This window comes from Anguilla anguilla, chromosome 16 (assembly GCF_013347855.1).
Source record: "Anguilla anguilla isolate fAngAng1 chromosome 16, fAngAng1.pri, whole genome shotgun sequence".
In the NCBI taxonomy this organism is placed as follows: Eukaryota; Metazoa; Chordata; class Actinopteri; order Anguilliformes; family Anguillidae; genus Anguilla; species Anguilla anguilla.
Window position 1 is genome coordinate 29,982,230 of NC_049216.1, and position 18,261 is coordinate 30,000,490.

Below are 18,261 nucleotides of genomic sequence, written 5' to 3' on the forward strand. Positions count from 1 at the left end.
ACAGGAGGTACTTTAAACTGAAAATAAGAATAGATATAATTGGGTAACAATTTGGAGACATAACGTCGCCGTACACGCTGCTTTTGAGTTACTTGACATACACTCTGCAAACTGCACCCAATAGGGGTCATTCCAGAGCAACATACGAAGGCCTGTTTGCAATGCAAAACTGGGGCTTTCCTCTAAAAACAATCAACAGGTTAAATTAACCATTAACCATTAGTGTCAATTTCACTGGAGTTTTAAAATGTATTTTATCCATACCATTTTGAAGGACATTGTACAAAATGCCCCCAAACATTGACCTGATGTTGATTTTTAAATGTTAAATCCATCTCATAACTCCCTTGTGCCTTCTAAGGAAACGAATGCAAAATGATGCAAAGTAAAGTCCTTAGACCTGGTGTGAAACCAGATCTACATTCAAACTAAAACACAAGCAAGTCGTAATCAATAACGTGTTGTGATGATGCATCATCGTTTGTGCTTGCTGCTCACAAGTTCTCCAAATCCTTCCCCTGGGTAGATGTAAACACCAACATAATACTGGACCCTCATAGGGGGGGTCACATCTCAATTTTGTCCTTAAAGTGAGAGTGCACCATATAAATGGTCACAGTAATTCATTCTGAGGGGGACATGTTTCCTTAATGTACAGAAATTAAATTCCTGAAATTACAAAACAACATCAAAATCACCACCAGCCCTATCATCATCATCATCATCAACAACATAAAACGCAACAACAAAAAAAAAAAAAATAACAATCATAGAGTGAATTCCATTTTTAAAAGGGTAAAAAAAAAAGGCCCATACCTCTTGACCAGCAAAAAACAACCATCAGATTAATGTCTGACCGCAAATGGGACACAGGGAAGGACGTGAAAGAAGAGGAAAAGCTCCCCTGTCCCAAATCAGAGAGGAGCAGGCTGGGTCAGGCTGCTTGGAACGGTGTTTCGGGGTCTGTCTGTGCGTGTGCAGCCTGTTCGGGAGCCCCCCCTGCCCTGACCCCCACGCCCCCCGGACACGTCGCCCCCCCCCCCCCCCCCGGACACGTCACCCCCAGCCCTGTCCAGGGACGAGCAGAACACAGGAAAGGAGCCAGGACTTGTGGGGCCTGAGCCCAGGCCAGCAGGCTTTGAGCAACAGGCTCCTGCCACGTGCGCCCGGGGACTCCCTCTCATCTGATTGGGCCTCGTCCAAAATCCGTGCACCAATCAGCAGCCACAGGGGGGTGATCGCGGATGGATGGATGGATGGATGGAAGCCGGGGCAATGGCAGCCCCCTGGCCGTAGCGCAGCGTCCGTGGGTGAAATCGCTTTTGAGGCGACCCTCTGCCCCCCCCCCCCCCCCCGGACCCCGAGGGGCGCCGCACGCCCACGCCGGAACGCGCTTTGGAGCGGAGGCGCGGCGCAAAGCACAGCCGGTCGAGTGGCGAAAGGGAACGTGGCGGTGTTGCTTCACCACGGAGGGCCCGTAGACACACACACACACACACACACACACACGCACACACACACACACACACACACGCACGCGCGTGCTGGCCGCCGCCGCTCTCCCGGCCAGGGGCCCCTGCTGACCAGGCTAAACCTCGCTGATGGGCCGAGCTCTGGCCTGGCCTGGCCTGGCCTGGCCTCTCGTTCTACCCTTCCCCAAGTGCTGGAAGACCTCACGCTCTCCCGCCCCCGCCCCCCCACCCTCCCGGCCTGCCAACACACCCCCCAAAGCCGAAGTCGCACGCGCCAATTAACCTCTCTGGCCCTCCGCTGGGCACACTAAAATATCAAAGGGGCCAAATGTCCATTTCGAAATCAAAACGCGTGCTGAAAATCTAAAAAAAAAAAAAAAAAACATATCTTCTGATAGATGACCCCCCCTCAGGTCTGGGGAATATTTCAACATTCTGGGTACTTTGGTACTGAACTCCACGGCCATCCATCTCTCCTTTTCAGTGATTCAGTGGAACACGATAAGGACAATATTATATTTCTGCACCGAAGTTTGAAAGGCCTGGTCAAGATCCAACATGAACTTCTCCGTCTTCTTAAGCAGACACTTCTCTGATAGAGGCTGCACGCAACATCGCGTGCAGACGGTAAATAATGATTAATTAGACAATAAAGCCGCTCTTGGAAATAAAAAAAGGTTCAGTTTAACATTACTGCTTTACGGTCCTTCCATCTGATATGGGGTACAGTGACCTATATTTTGGTCTAACTGAGAGCTCTCAATGGAAATGTCCATATAACTGACTTTGTATTTCTTTTTTAGCATGCAATAAAAGTATATCCACAGTCTCCATTCAAATGATCAAACAGTAGAAGGAACCATGCATGTTGGTACAATACGTTCTCCATTAAAGGAGTTTTGGCTCCAGGGTGACAGCTCTTGTATACCCAGGGAACAACTGCAGTCCGAAGGTACAACAGTTAAAGCGCTGAACGTATCCAAAGTTAAGCTGCAATGCCATCTTGCTTCTCAACCACTAGGTGGCAGACTATGCACACGGCAATGGGGGGTAGGGGGGTGGGGGGGGTTTACATTATCTGACACTTCACCAGCGGACTGAAAGTCATTGACTTGACTTATTCCATGTTCAGGGAGAATCATCCAATTACAGAGGTTAATACCACAATATTCCGCTCCTATAGCACAGCTTGTAGGTTCTCATTTGGTGTCTTTGTTCCCGGCCTCCTGACATCTCACATAAGTGGTATGCTCAAGTGAATTATGCCCAAGAAGTTGGAACGACGCTTCTTTTGCAGGTTGCATGAGTTAAGCAACATGTGGCAATTGTTACAAACATCTATGTACTGTACCCCTGACGTCTGTGTTTTTGTTTTGCACCAGTATTAGTTATGATATGTGAGAATCCCACAGGATCAATGCCACAAGCGTTATTTTTTTTACGTTGCTTAGATCCAAGCAGTTAGCTTTACATTGTTTCTATGTTTCCTGACTCTGAAACAAAAAACTTACCATTTGTGTCCAATTTCATTAAACCAATTGAAAGGGCACTCCAGTCCGGGTTTGATCCAGAGCACATGTAATAGGTCAGAGCCCAGAGCTAAAAAACAAGGGACTCCAGGATTCACTTAAGTAGCTTTTTTGCTTTTTGATTTTCTGTTTAATCACTGACCTCTGCTAGTTGCTGTCCAAAGCAGTTTAAAACCTTAGCATTTCTGGGAACCTTTAACGTTCAGATATGAATCTTTACCATGGCTAACAGGCAAATGATTTTATATTTGCAATACTTCAGCAGAACCTAATGCTGAACTTTTCAGTAGCGTGGCAAGCTCTTTTGAACCGAGTTTAAAATTCTTTTTAAAAAAAGCACTATTATTGTATGAGAAATACTTTAACCACAGATGTGAATGACAACAGTATCAATGTATTTCTCAAGAAAAAACCAGATGAAGATGAAAGACTGTCAGACTATCGGCCACGCAAATTATACTCTTACTTAGTGTTAATTCTTCATTCAGTTCCTCAGGGATGTTTCCAAAACAGGACTGAGATAAAGTTGGGCACAGTAAAAGCGTGGTGTGTCAGGTGTGGTAGGCTGGTGCAGGTTAGTGGGCAAGCCCGTACTCATGAGCACATAGGGTTCTGTCATTAGGAAGCTGCTTTATTGTGTGCTCATGCTAGACTACTGGGATAATGAAAGGAGGAGAGGTGTGTGTGTGTGTTTATGTTTATATGTATGTTTGATTTTATCTGTGAGTGCAGGCATACTGTAGATCTGTGTGTGTGTGTGTGTGTGTGTGTGTGTGTGGGAGTATGTGCATGCGTGTTGTGTAAAGAATTACACTGTCACCTTCATACAGATAATGGAATTCATTACTGAGTATTTTTTTAGTTAACTGAGCAGCCCTGCAAGAGTTACTTGGCAGATATATCATATACCGTAAACGATGCACATTCTGTTTGAGGTTCCCTGGAACACAGTTATTATAGTAACAGAAACACACATATGAGGTAATCTGGCTGTTGGCTTCATATCAACACTTAGAGAAGTTACAAAGGGCAGAAACTGAACTAGAGGTTGCAGTGAGGAGCTCAGAACAGCTCACCCAGATGCCTTCCTTCCATACGTTTCCGATGGAGAAGGAACGGTTTTATTTCATCTGGGGTTCTGTCCACTCTTCTGTCCAAAAGGCAGCAAACTACATGTTCCCCCCAACATTCCTCTTTCTCAATCCTGGCTCCTCTCAACGGTTCGGAGTCCATTTCACTCGTCTAACCCCAAGAAACGGTTCCAAGCGAGTCCGCCCCCGCAGATCTCTCGCTCTGGAATGGCTAGCGAACGCTGGCAGACGGCAGCACAGCGGGGAATGCTGTATTATTTATTTTATTTTTTTTATTACTTAATTTTATTTGCTTTGTACCTTTATTTGATTAACAGGCACACTGGTGCCAGCTTTGGGGGAGAAGAGGACACAAAGCAAAAGGGCACATGAGATATTATTTTTTTTAAAAGCGCAAGAAAAGACCAGAAGATTATATGTTCATGATAAGTATCGTAATTCCGGGGGAATAGGCCTATTCTGTTCATGGCACAACTCAACGTTGCTGGCACAGAAAGGTTCGCACTGGAAGCAGCCGTTCTGCTACCTTGTCCAAGCGCTAGCAATATTTAGTGCTTTATGAACTGGAAAAGATGGTAAACCTGCTTTAAAGGGCTGCCATATTACTGTTCTGCCCACATGAGTATACGAATACAGATCAAGGCCCAAGACAAAGACAAAGAAAAAAAAAATGTAGGTAGGGCACTATAATGATTACAATAAAACTACAAAGTAAAATGCAAGTTGAAAAGCTCATTTGTGCTATTTCGCATATGGCTGTTTTTATATTTTATTCCTAAAATGTTATAGCAAAATGAAGAATTTGAGTGTCTCTCCAGGTCATTGTGTTGATAGGTACAATAGCAAATGCCAATTCCAGGTGTTATTACCACCATTTGTAGATGTTGCAATCAAAGGGTACTATGCACAACCCTTTTTTGAGCTGGAATACCGTGAACCCATCGGTTTCAGTAGGAATTTTGAGTATGATCTGCTCATTTAGGAATGTGCATTTTTCAGAAAACACAAAGCAAAGAAGATTTCTGTGATGCTGATGATGTTGTTGTTTTAGGGGCTGCTCCATTGTGCAGCACGCGTGGGATGTGATATGAGTCAAGGAAGTCCAGACACCTTTGTTTTGAGTCGTTTTCGTAAAAAAAAAAAAAAGAAAAACCATAACAAAAACACTGATGCTCCGCCAGCCAAGAAGAAGCCACAAACCAGACAAGAGGTAATTGCTCTTAATTCCCTGCAAGGGCTTTGCCATCAGTAAAAATCCCAGAGGACTTAGCAGGTTTCAGACCAACCCTGGCACTCCTTGTAGACACGGCTGCGGTGAAACTACTGTGATAATCATCACATTCAAATATGGTTTAATGGGCCACGTGTTCAAAGTTGTTGTTTCTTTGACTTGAATTTTTATTTTTGCTGAATGCAGCAATGCAACCAAACATAGTGTCTTGATAGCTCATATAGTCCTTTCAATATAGTTCTAGTGCACAATATACTCTTAATTAACTAGAAATTAATCATATACTTAGTACTACTTCAAGTGTTATAACTAACAAACAATGAGGTATTTGTGTACTGTTAAATTTCTTACAATATAACTCCCCAATTATTCCCCAGTCAAACGTTTTTCTTTACACAAATTCCTTAATGCCATTGAAACCTATGGCTTCTTTCACTATTGAGCAACTGTAGTCTTGCCATATAAACAATAACTTAATATGTAATTAATAGTAAATAAATACACTGTAAATAAAATGCTACAAGTCTATAAATAAAACGTAGGCATATGTGCCATGCCTATGTGTCAGTATGTGTTTGGTACTTCCATGTTTTTTCACTACCAAAGCAGCATAAGCACCACATAAACAGCATCATAGGGAGGTCGGACATAACAGCTGACTACTTTAATGCACTGAAAGGGGGGGGGGGGGGGGGGGGGGGGGGTGGTTTAAGAAGCTTTACGTCATGCAGTAATTCAAATTCACACTAAGGCACTTTACATGGAAATGTGTCAGCAATTACCCGATTACAGGGTATTAATAGCCCCCCGGCCAGCGTGTGTGTGAGGATATTCATGTATTTTTACCAAGCAAATCTGTTCAGGAATGGCATTATCGACAAGAGTCACGTCTTAACACTGAGCACTTTATGCTCCTCGCATACTCCGCACTTAAAACATGCTTTCTCATGGTTAGTCCAGCCACTAAACAGGCTTTAGCCTAGCGTTTGAATATTAAGCCTACACAGGAACCACCGTTTCGCTGTTAAGCCTACACAGGAACCATCATTTTTCATGTGACTTATCGGCACGTCCTGTCAGCAGTTTTGCGAGATGTAACACACTCAGGAGAGACGGGATTCAAGAAGAGGCAGTCATTAGAGACCAGCCGGGAAGCCTCTTCCAGAAATCCTCAAACACCATCACAGACATCTTCACAGACAGGTGGAATTCCCTGCATCTCACTCTTGGAGTGCCATTCTTCCGCATGATTTCCAGAGTCTTCCCCTTGCTCTGAATGAATGAATTTCGATATCTCTCGATATCACCATGTCTTTCCCACTCTCCTTCTTTGACGTGAGATTGGGCAGTTCAGCCCCCTTGCCGCCCTCCCCAACCCCTTCCAGGGCATAAGATTGTTACCACAGCCCCCTTCTAGAATTTTACGCAGAGCAGCTGCTCGGAAATAACATTCTGCAGTAGCTGTATATTTTGCTAAGTCAACACTTTGACCAGACATCGCTATAGATTAGCGAAAATATTAAAATTATTTATGGGTATGAAGGCATTGTACATACACAGCACCAGAGACCTCACACACGCACACACACACACAAAGAGAACCTGAGAGTTATGAATCCATAACTAGCACATGCAATCATGCCTACATGACGTCCTTATTATAAGATTCTTGTTGTCGTTGTCACTGATACAACATAGGTAAACATTAAACGGAAGCGAACGGCACAATCCATTGAGAAAAACTGAAAATAGGCCTCCTGGGCCCAATAGGACCCGAACCCTAACCCTAACTGCCGGGTGTAAATCCGAGCAAATCCGCCTGGTTTCCAAGGGGACCAGGTTTCCATGGGAGCGCTATAATGAAACGAAAACAACGTTACCCACTCGCGTACGCATCGTTTGACAAATCTGACAGGTTTTACATGGGCCCATTGCGCCCGAGCTTGTCTTTCAAGTTCACTGCTGTTTTTCACATGGTTCATTGTGTGGCTCTTTCAAAAGAATGTTTACAAAGCATTAGATCTGTAACACGACAACGACTTTGGGATAAGTTACTAAACAAAGGGTCCTGCGTAAGAAAGTTTTGGGATTTTATTTGTGATTTAACTCATTAGGCATGGGGCATTTAAAAAAAATTCTAGCACTGTGAAGAAGGCTGAGTCTACAGTAATGACATGTACATGTAGACTCTGTTCAGGTTTTTCGATTTGAAAGCTGCCTACCTTCCAAGGCCTGCCTTGCATTAATGAATCATCCAACTGTCAGCTGGGTCTTGGGTCTGCAGTTCCCCTCCCTGAATCTGGCCAGTCCTGTTCTGCTGAAGGGAAACTTCTCTCGAAAGCTGATAACCAAGAGCTAGAGGCCTGCAATGTAGAGAGGGGGGGGGGGGTTTGTTTATTTATTTATTTGATCACATTCAGATGTCTCTGCTTTCCAGTGTTTGGGCAAAAAGGGGGTTGTGTTAGAAGACTGAAAACGCAGAAACGCCAACTCAGAACCCCTCTCGATCTGGACATCGCGGTCTGCTTAGCTCACGCTCTTGCTAGCCGCTGGAGTGGTTTTATCTCGTATGCGTTCAGGAATCCGCGTGTACAGCTGTGGGGCTTCACCGGCAGTTTTGCTGGAGAAGACGAGGAGGGAAAGACATGTGTTACGCCGGCTGAATTCTCACACAGAATTCAAAATCGTGTTTCGCGAGCGTGGGGGCCCAGTGCTCCAAACGCCGCAGTTTGCGCTGCCCTAACTGCCTCTTTCTGTCAGGGAACCTGTCACACACCGCCATCGCTGCTCTGAAACCATTTCCTCAGGATGGGCAGCACAGAGCTCCCGATGGCTCGTTACAGTAACTTTCCGTCAGGCCTCCTCATTGGTTAACCTTTAAAGAGTAAACCACAGGGCTGCACATGATTGGTTGTGTGGGCTGGCTGGGAATTGGGGGGGTGGGGGGGGGGGGGTGCGGAAGTACATAGCGTGTCATTCTCAGCAGAAGGAAAAGCTCACCACAGTCGAGATCCAGAGAACAATAGCGGGTGATTCAGACGCCTGATGCACCGCGTAAAAAGGCCTTCGCGAGCTTGCCGCGGCCCACGGCTGTTTGTCACAGATAGACGCGATGCCGAAATGCGAAGCTCAGCGAGCGTGAGGAATGAAAACAATCGGGAACCGGGCCTAACGAACGACCGTCGGCTCGAACGCGAAGGAGTGGCCCCCTTTCCGCCAAAAACGCTGCCAAACTCACAGTTTAAACAGTCTGTGACAACAGCATCTCGTCTGTGTGCACGTGTGAAGAGACATGACTGCAGTCTTGTTAGTGTAAAAATCTTTAAAAATGTGTTAGATTTAGTCTGGCACCATTACAATGTCATATAAACATATTTATGGATGTTCATTTGTTCTCACGTCTGTCAAAGTGAATGTCAAAGAACAATAGCTAGATTTTAAATGACTGATAATTAGGAGACATTTTAAAAGCTGAACCTGCTCAACTGAACTGCAAAAGTACGCTAAAATATGATTTAAGTGATCGCTTTCTACACATCGGCTAGGCAACAAGGAAGCAAACATACAAAAAAAAAAAACACAAAACAAACAAACACATATTTTATTTAAAATACAATTAGGGTCATGCAGTTCCATCAGAGGTATACACTTACTTATCAGCCACCTCCATGGAGATTATGGAGTGTCATGGTGGTTTGCCTCTTCCAAGCCTGCGCATGTAAATGGCTTTTAAGAGACTCGACGGTATCCGAAAATGGAATCTGAAGATGGGTTCAGAAACGGGTTATTGATGAAACAGCACGGAGCGGCGTACGCAACGCAGTAGGGGGCTCTGTTTATCCAGTTGCACGAACGTGACCAGCTGGTGTGTGATTGGACCGTGGCCTGGGATGGCTTTCATTTGGGACTTGCTTCTTCACAAATAAAGAACTTGGAATGGCGTGACTTGAGGGTTGCTTTCTGCCAGCAGCGCATCTGCACAAGAGGAATAAGAGGCCACAGTCTGCTGAGGGGTCACAGAACAGAACACAGCCCTCAGATTTACACACGGCTTCACCGTCACCAGAAAACGAAAGCCAGTAAATGAATAGTCTGAAGTATAAGAGATGGGTACATCATTACAAACCTACGCTTTAAACCCAAAACGCAACAGCTCCATTATAGCAGACTGAGTTACCGTGGTGCAACCAGAGACCGTAAGAAATAGGGTGCAGCGCAGAGTTCGGCTCCAGGGTCCTGGCCATGGTCATTTGCAGACTGCCTCCCTCTACTGGTGTTCGCGGGTTACTGCAGGTTATCAAGACCACATCATTGCACACCTGCTGTTCATTGTTCAAACAGCACACTGTGTGAGTGTGGCACTGATGTGCTCATTACCTCCAGAGACAAGTGCTAACTAGCTTTTTTTTTCTTTTTTTTTCTTACAGATAACTCAACAGAAAGACTAAAGATTATCCGGGATCCATTCCCCTGAAACAAGCCGCACGCAGCGAATCACATTTATGCGCACTAGATCCTCAACTGGCTTTTCGAGGAATACCTTCCTCAGGCCAACCAGGAAGTGGGTCAAAGCGCTGTAGAAAGAAGTAAGAAAACCATTAGAGAGATGAAGGAAAAGACACTTCAATGGTTTTTATCTTCAGTGTTTCGTAACCCTGAGGCTGAATGAAGGACAGGGTTTCTGTCACAAAAATTTATCTGCTCACCTCAGGCGATCCCTGAGCCTGTTCTCACCACCCTCACCCCCCCCCCCCCCCCCCCCCCACCCCTCACAAATAAGAGCACTTAACGACGTCCAAATGTGAATATGAGCGAATTTCAAATCCGAGAGCGATAAAATATCTGCGGAGAGCTGGACATACGTTGCGGCGGTAAGGTCATTCGGTCGCCCTGGAGGGAAGCGCCGAGAGGCTCGTTTCGCCGGTGATGCAAACGGCGGCGCTCACGCGATGCATGCTGGGACGGCGTGAAAATGGCATGGGTTTTTTTGGGGACTCCTGAGCGCCAGCGTCGACAGCCAAGGTTACGGAGAGCAGCTGAGGACAGGCCCTCTGGACCCAGTCCTATCGCCAGATAGGTGAGGTACCGCTTGGGCCCGAGCCCAAATTTCCCGCTCTGGCGGCCGGCCGCGCGCTATCGCAGCGCGTCCAAAGTGAGCTGTGACTGGGCAGGCCTCCAGCAGCACCGGCCCGCCCCCGACCTGCACCTACGGCCCCGCGCGGCGGGCCGCCCGTCGGCCACAGGAACACGTCACCGCCGACTCCGCTAACGTCCGCCTCGGCCGCGAGCGCAGGGCGATCTTTGGACTGCAGTTAACAGCCTTGCACATCCGACGAGGCGGCTCTGACACCCCGGGCCCCCCGCAGACACTGCTGCGCGGCGCGCGGCTAACGCAGCGCCGCCGCGAGTAGCCTCGCGCTACCCTCTCCTGGACTCCCTCCCTCGCCCCTCACCCCCCCACCCGCCCACCCCCCACCCTGATAGACGACGTCATCGTCCCCGAATCGGACGCGACGCTCGTGACGGGGCGCGCTCGGAAAAAACCCAGCGAGCGCTGTGTGGGCCCCGCGCGGTATCCTTGGCTCGCGGCCGCTTCGGCACCGTAACTCACCGGCGTATCGACAGGCCGGCGCAGGATGTCCAGATGTCAAGCCGATGTCAGCACAATTTCCCAAAAGCCGGCAGGCAAAATGAATCAAACAGCGGCATCATCGCTTGGAGCCGGACTCAAAAAGATTCCCGCCCGCGGCCTCCCCGGCTTTCTGCGGAGTTCAAAGCGGACAGAATGTTTACTCTATATCATCCACCCCTGAGAACAATAGCAAACTGCCACGGCTGCCAGAGTTGATGCTGGAATTGAGTTTGATACTAAAATAATAATACCAATAACATTGATAGCACCTTCGGGAACGGGGGGGGAAAAAAATGACATAATGCTACATACGCTCATCCTGTTTTGCCTCTCAGTTCGATGCATGAAACATCCATATAGAATTAATTTGGCAGAATAAGGAGAGGGGCAAGTGACCGCTTTACAAAAATAAGACGCCGCTGCAAAATCCTGCTCGTAAAAAGTGAAACCCAGAAAAATAAAAAATAAAAAAAGATTTATATAATTTCAAGCATGTGTGTTGCATTCCCTTCTCATCATCTCCCAGGTGATTTCTAAAAGCAGGATTTAACTGGGAGATAGGTAGGGGATATGTGGTGCATTTTCACTGCATTGCAGATTTTGAGGTTTTCGATTCAACTCCATTAACTGCAACAGCTGGTTTCCTAATTTTACCGACAGCTAATGTTACATGTGTTTCCTCTTTGAATGCTAGCCCGGCCATTCGAGTTTATTGATGTCTTGTTGATGGAAAAAAAGTAATTGTTTACATCAGGAAAATTTGTGCAAGCCAAACAAATATTGCTCACACATTTTTCTTAGGGACCTTTTTTTTTTGTTTCCTTTGCGACCGGAGAAAAGAATCGCTTGCTTGTGTAACTGTGCAACAGTGTGCATTGTGAGTGGCTGAACATGTAGGCACTCAACGCAACCACTGTGGTTTTAACTACTATGTTCTTTTGTTGGGCTAACAATTTGTTTTCCAGTACTGTACAATACTGACATTATATTTTCTAAATAACATTTTCTCCATTTCTTTCTTTTCTGGCTGGAACTGAAGGAAACAGCCTTCATAATGACAGTGCACCTCAAAAGCCTGCTTAGGATCTGCAGGCACTTTCTTTTCTCTTTGCGCTTTCTGCTAAATTCCTGTTGACAGTAAAATGAGTCTATCATCAGAAAGCGATCGGTTGGAACACCTCAAAGTTCTGTGCCATGTCATGGAGGGAAACAATTCATCATTTTAATAAGGAATGTATTTGTTTCTACGGTCTTTTAATGAACTACAAAAAAAGAAAAGAAAAAAAAAGACAGCAATTGCACTGCGGAAAGAAACCCAGATGACTGAAGGTGACCCCATTGGCCGTTGGCTCTGTAACCAAGGGAACAACAATCCAAAAAGCTGTTTTTGCTGATCTGCCCCTCTCCTCTGTGTGCTGTGGTTTTGTGTCCTCTTTTTTTTCTCAGTGGGGTAGGTTCCTGTCTATTATCTACCACATGGAGCTTTCATTTAAGCTGGCGGTCAAAGTTTGCGAGCAATCCATTACCAGCGATGATATTGATAGGCCTTTCGCACGTCTTCAGATTTGGCACCCATATCAGTTTGCTATTCAGAGGTTATCGTTGTGATTACCTCAGTTTGAAAAGCTCCTCAAACATTGGCTATCTCCGAGGCCAATCATTTATTCCCCTTGCCCAGTTTGACGTCAGAGGACTTCAGGTGACATTGGCAGAAGAGGATGGAGGAAAAGGATGGAGGCCCTGGGCTTTTTGTGTCTCTTGGGGATCTTTCAAATATCACATTATGAAGGTGTTAACCAGAACAACGAAGTTGGTTGTATTCTGAAGCGTGCTCAATTGGGTACTTTTGAATTCAAAATCCAACCTCCTGAAGTGGGACCTAGCCGAATGTGTAACACTAAATCTGACCATAACTGCAACCACGGTCAAACCTGGAAAGTTCCTGCATCATGATGCAACTGCACATTGGCCAGCTTGTACAAAAAATCCAGAGCATTTTTAACACTGTGTCTCTCTTCCTTTCAGTTTATGCCACCCGAGGTGATCACAGTCACAAATGTTGCTACAGTAGGGTGAGGGGGTGGTTTCAGATCTGAACCCAAGATGCCAAGAGATCCGTGTAAAATATGCAAGAGCTGATTGCAAAGAACTTGAAACCCAACTCCCCCGCCCCCTCCATAAAATACAAAAGTACACAGAAGATAATTACTGGAAAACTTGACAAGTCATCAGTCACCCGCCCAATCCCCCGCCGCCCCCCCCCCACACCTGCCCAATCCCCCGGCCCCCAGACCTGCCCAGTCCCCCGCCCCATTCACAGAATCTCCAACAGCCCCCAGAAACACTGCTATTTCACGGCTCCCAGTAATACAGGCGCAAACCCACAGATCCATTCCCGCCCATACCACCCCCATTGCCTTTCACCCACCACCGTTAATACACAACACAAAAACAACGAATGAACCCATGATATGTTTGAGAGGGTCTCTACAATCGAGCATCAGAGGCAGGAGCAGGTAACAGACACGTGAACGGGGACCTGGGGTCGTGCGTGCGTTTGCCTTAAAGCTGCGTTCTTGGGTTGCCGAGAGTGGCAGGGAGAGGATGTACCCTCTCGTCCCTATAAATACCCTGCAATCATGAGACCCCTCTGCTGTTCTCTGATCAGACACGAAAGAGGAAGCAGAGGCTACTTCCCAATACGGCCATCAGCATTCTGCCCCCGTGTACGTGCACTGCAGTTTCTGTCACTCAACATTTCCAAAATAAATACACCACATATCGATCAAAGCAAAAAAAAACAAAAAAAACTAAGTATTTGGGAATGTGTGTGATTCACATAAACCTCTCAGAAACAATGAGCTATTCATAAGTTTGTAAATCCTTGTTTTTTTAAAGTGCATCTTTTAGTACTGATGTCAGCAAAGAGGTACTGGTGTGAAATGTCATGGTCAGATCTATTTTTAAATGACCAATGAAAATTTTGCAAGATAATTCTTCGATAAAGCTAAAATACTGGAATTAGTTGCACGCCACATCAGATTGTGCTAATTCCTGCAACCGTTAAATAAATAAATAAATTTAGGAAGATAAATGTACTTAATAATGTAATTTCAAAACACATACTATTGCCATACATGCTCATCTTTGAATTTAAGCACAAGACTGAACAAAATTAGCCTGATGGCACCTTTCACCAACTTGGCATTGAATGTCTGAAGTAATTTGAGACTAAGAACATGAAGCTTTGCTTATTGTTCTGTAATCTGCACATTCTCAAAATAGCTCCAGTCTCTCTCTCTCTCTCTCAGTGGCTTGTTTAATGGGATTATGGTGATCGAGATTACGCTCAGATTTTTACGCATTTTAATTCGCGGCTGAGCGGGCTGTGCCGCGTTAATCCCTGTGCACGTAGGCGTGCTCAGGAGTCCGCACTCCAGTGTATGTGCTGGTACGGAGGACGGAGTGTGGCACAGTGGGTAAGGAACTGGGCTTGTAACCGAAAGGTCTCAGGTTCGATTCCCGGGTAAGGACACTGCCGTTGTACCCTTGAGCAAGGTACTTAACCTGCATTGCTTCAGTATATATCCAGCTGTATAAATGGATACAATGTAAAGGGCTATGTAAAAAAAAAAAAAAAAGTTGTGTAAGTCGCTCTGGATAAGAGCGTCTGCTAAATGCCTGTAATGTACTTCAGCATGAGTACTGCTAATCATAACTAGGGCTCTGAATCCTTTAACGTTAGCCAATGATGCCAAGCTTTCACACCGTGGTGAGGACAGTGTTCTACCAGGAACATTGGTGGTGATAAACAATAATCATTCATCTGATCGTTATATTGTTCAATCTATGTTTGATGTCAGGCCTTTGCCGTTGACAGAAATATTCCGTCTCTACGCAAATTCTTTGGCTTTCTAAATTTGTGCAATATACTAACCTTTTCTTTCTGTCAACTCAGGAAATCCTGTGATACAATAAATAGTATCAATTATTTTTAGTTGTAAATTACCTAAAAAAAAAAAGTAAAATTTTCATATGTAAATAAATATGCTTTTTGAAAATCAATGACACGAAATTAACTAATTAAAATGTACATGATGCACATTTCCAGTTCCCACATTGAAAAAATAACCAAAATTAACCCAGGCTGATATTTTATGCTAATTAGTATTCCATTAAATAATCCTTTTGCTGGACACATTACCACTTGTTGGTAGCAATAGTATAAACTTATGCGGTCTGTCATTTGGAGAGGGGGGATAAAATTGCCCTTGACCTGCCTGTGCACACGAAGACCTGGGAACTGTGAGAAGTGCCACAGTTTAAAAAGGGAGGGGACGGCTTTGGGTTTCCTAACAGTCCACCTGAGCAGTTTTTGCCAGCCTGGTGACCGGCTTGACCTGCTGGATAAACAGTGTCTAGACCATCAGATAAGTGACCATGGCCCACAGTGATAAGAGTTAGAGAGAGAGAGAGAGAGAGAGAGAGAGCGAGAGAGGGAGGGAGGGAGGGGGGGGAGAGAGAGAGAGAGAGAGAGCGAGAGAGGGAGGGAGGGAGGGAGAGAGAGAGAGCGAGAGAGGGAGGGAGGGAGGGGGAGAGAGAGAGAGAGAGAGAGAGGGAAGGAGAGAGGGAGGAAGAGAGAGAGAGAGAGAGGGGGGGACGGCGAGGCAGAGAGAGAGAAAGAGAGGTGGGGCGGGTGATGGGACTGGGAGAGCAAGGTTCTACCACTCCCTCATTGCCAATGGTCATTAGATAACCATTCTTGTTTGGCTCTTTAAATACCTCAGTATGTTGTGTAACCAGTCCCACAGGATTTACAGTTCAGTTTTAGGTTCATTATCTGTAGTTACAGTCAAACAAGACTGTCTACCAGAGAGACCCATACCCCAGAGAGAAAGGAGTTGATACAGCCTCTGTTTCAAGCCGTGAGTCAAACAATCCTTCAATTAACTGCGACAATCATTAAACCTTTACCTATTAAATGCAGTGTGTTTGGAACGCGCTGAATGATGTTGTTACAATCACCGCTCATGCAAGCTGGCTAATAACGATAATGAAGCACAACATGACTGCCACATAATCTAAAAACCTAAGTGAGCTCTATAGCAGTCTAAATGAAGTGATGCACTACGTGGAGAGCTTCTAACAGCACAATTCAAAAACGTGAAGACCACGGTCTTGATTCAGATCCAAACTGTGCCAGTGCAGCTGTCGCTGCTAGCATCGCGTGGGCAAGGAGAGACGGCACTATCTGAACTCACAGAGGACGTAGTAGTGATGAGCTATGTTTATAAATTCAACTCTATTGGCTCCCATTCCAAATTGGCAAAATACGGGTAAAAAAACATGAAGACACCTATTGAGTGGTTTACTGAAAAGGGACAGTCAGTCACTGAGTCAGTCACTGTTCCACCTCTAGGCAGCAGGCCTTTTAAGGTGCTGGTGCGTAACTGTTATCTCATAGGCTGGCTGCAGTTACACTCGGTGTTCCCCAGGGGTCAGTGCTGGGCCCACTCCGATTGATTACCTATCTCCTCCCCCTTGGCTGTATCATGCGGCCCCATGACATCAATTTCCACTGCTACGCCGACGATGCACAACTATATCCGTCATCCAAACCCACGACCCCTCTACCCCCTACCTCCCTCCCTCATAAGTAGCCTCCATGACATCAAGGCCCGAATGGCTGTCAACTTCCTCAAACCCAGCGCCAGTAAAAGAGAAGTTAAGCTTATCGGTTCAAAATCAACCCCGTCTAAAGCACCCAACTTCATCACCCCCACCAACGGTTACCCAATCCCTCAGTCAACCGAAGTTAAAAGTCTCGGTGTCATTCTCGACAATACCCTCTCCTTTGAGCTACACATAAAGAACATACCATAAACTGCATTTCCTCACTTCCTCACTAACATCGCCTGATCCCACCCCTCACTTTCTGTCTCCAGTGCCGAAACTTCGATCCACGTATTCGCCACCTCTCGACTGGACTACGGCAATGGCTTCCGCTCAGGACTCCCCTTCGAACTCATCAGTAAACCTCACATGATTCAAAACTCAGCCACACGAATCCTCACAAATACCAAACCCTCTGAACACATCACACCCACTCTCATTCAGCTACACTGGCTACCGGTCCACTGCCGCATTCAATTCAAAATCCTCATGCTCACTTACAAAAGTCCTACACAGCCTCACACCCCCCCTACTTCTCTACCGCCTTCAGGAGTACACCCCAACTCACACTTTACGCTCCTCCTCTGCTGGTCTGCTCCCCATCCCTCCCACCTGACCCCCCTACAGCGGGAGAACGAGCTTTCAGCCCCATGCCTTCCACACTCCGGGACTCCCTCCCCCCTGACATCAGACATTAAAAAACTCCTCAAAACTCACATATTCACTCTGGGTCATAACGTATAATACGCTGGTTCCTACTTGTTGCCCACTGTAATGTCTCTTTATTGTTATATTATGATGTTTTTTTCTAATGTCAGTCCAGGCATGTTCTTGTTTATCAGGATTGTCCCTGGTTTATCCACTATTTTAACTTTTCTGATTTTTTTTTATGCAAGGTGCCTTTTATCAGTGTCCAGAATGAAATAAAATGTATAATATTCTTCCTTAAACACACTGAGGGTGAGAACGTGGCTAAAAGCTCATTCCAGTCACAGTGCCAGGCCCTGCGCATGCTAAGCCTAAGGCCCCATGACTTAAATATTTATAGCTGGACTGTAATTACCAGAAGAGCTAAACACATTTTGAAACAGACAAATTAAATAAAATAAATAAATAAATTTGTTCCATTGATAGTCTATCACTTTTGGTTTTAAGCAATTATACTGATATATTGTATCAACAATTGATTCTATGTCAAGTTTTATGAATAGATTTTTATTAAATTAGCACATTAAATTATTTACTAAATTAGCACAACTCTGTGACATTTTTTATTTTACATTAAGCACATCGCATAAATCAAACCCTATCGTCAAACCATAATGGCAAAGTAGAATTGTAACTCGAAAACAAACACATCTTTAAAAAGAAGAGACTTATGTACTTCAGGCAAAATAATTACTCGACTAATTATGCGAGTAGCATATTAAATAAAGTGAAGACACTTGCTAAACTGATTACATAACTGCTTACATTGTAATTAAATTGCTAAAATGGTAGTCCGTCTTCACTGTGTAATGGAACAGGTGATGGAATAATATAATTAGATGTGCTTAGAACACACAGAAACGTGTTCGAACTCACAGAACCTTCTGAACAGCAGCTCACATAACACTGGAAATACACAGTTTTT

The 18,261-nt window shown here is 45.3% G+C and overlaps 1 long non-coding RNA gene across 2 annotated transcripts; it reads right to left on the minus strand.

Annotated features, from left to right (window-relative positions):
- Positions 1 to 6,759: 6,759 nt before the first annotated feature.
- Positions 6,760 to 10,345, minus strand: LOC118214990. 2 transcript variants are annotated; one of them, XR_004762742.1, is made up of 3 exons: positions 10,186 to 10,345; positions 8,977 to 9,897; positions 6,760 to 7,686 (listed from the first exon to the last, which is right to left on the minus strand). It is a non-coding gene; the product is annotated as an uncharacterized LOC118214990 (long non-coding RNA). The 2 variants fall into 2 exon arrangements; XR_004762741.1 differs by lacking the exon at positions 10,186 to 10,345 and adding an exon at positions 10,030 to 10,057.
- Positions 10,346 to 18,261: the final 7,916 nt, after the last annotated feature.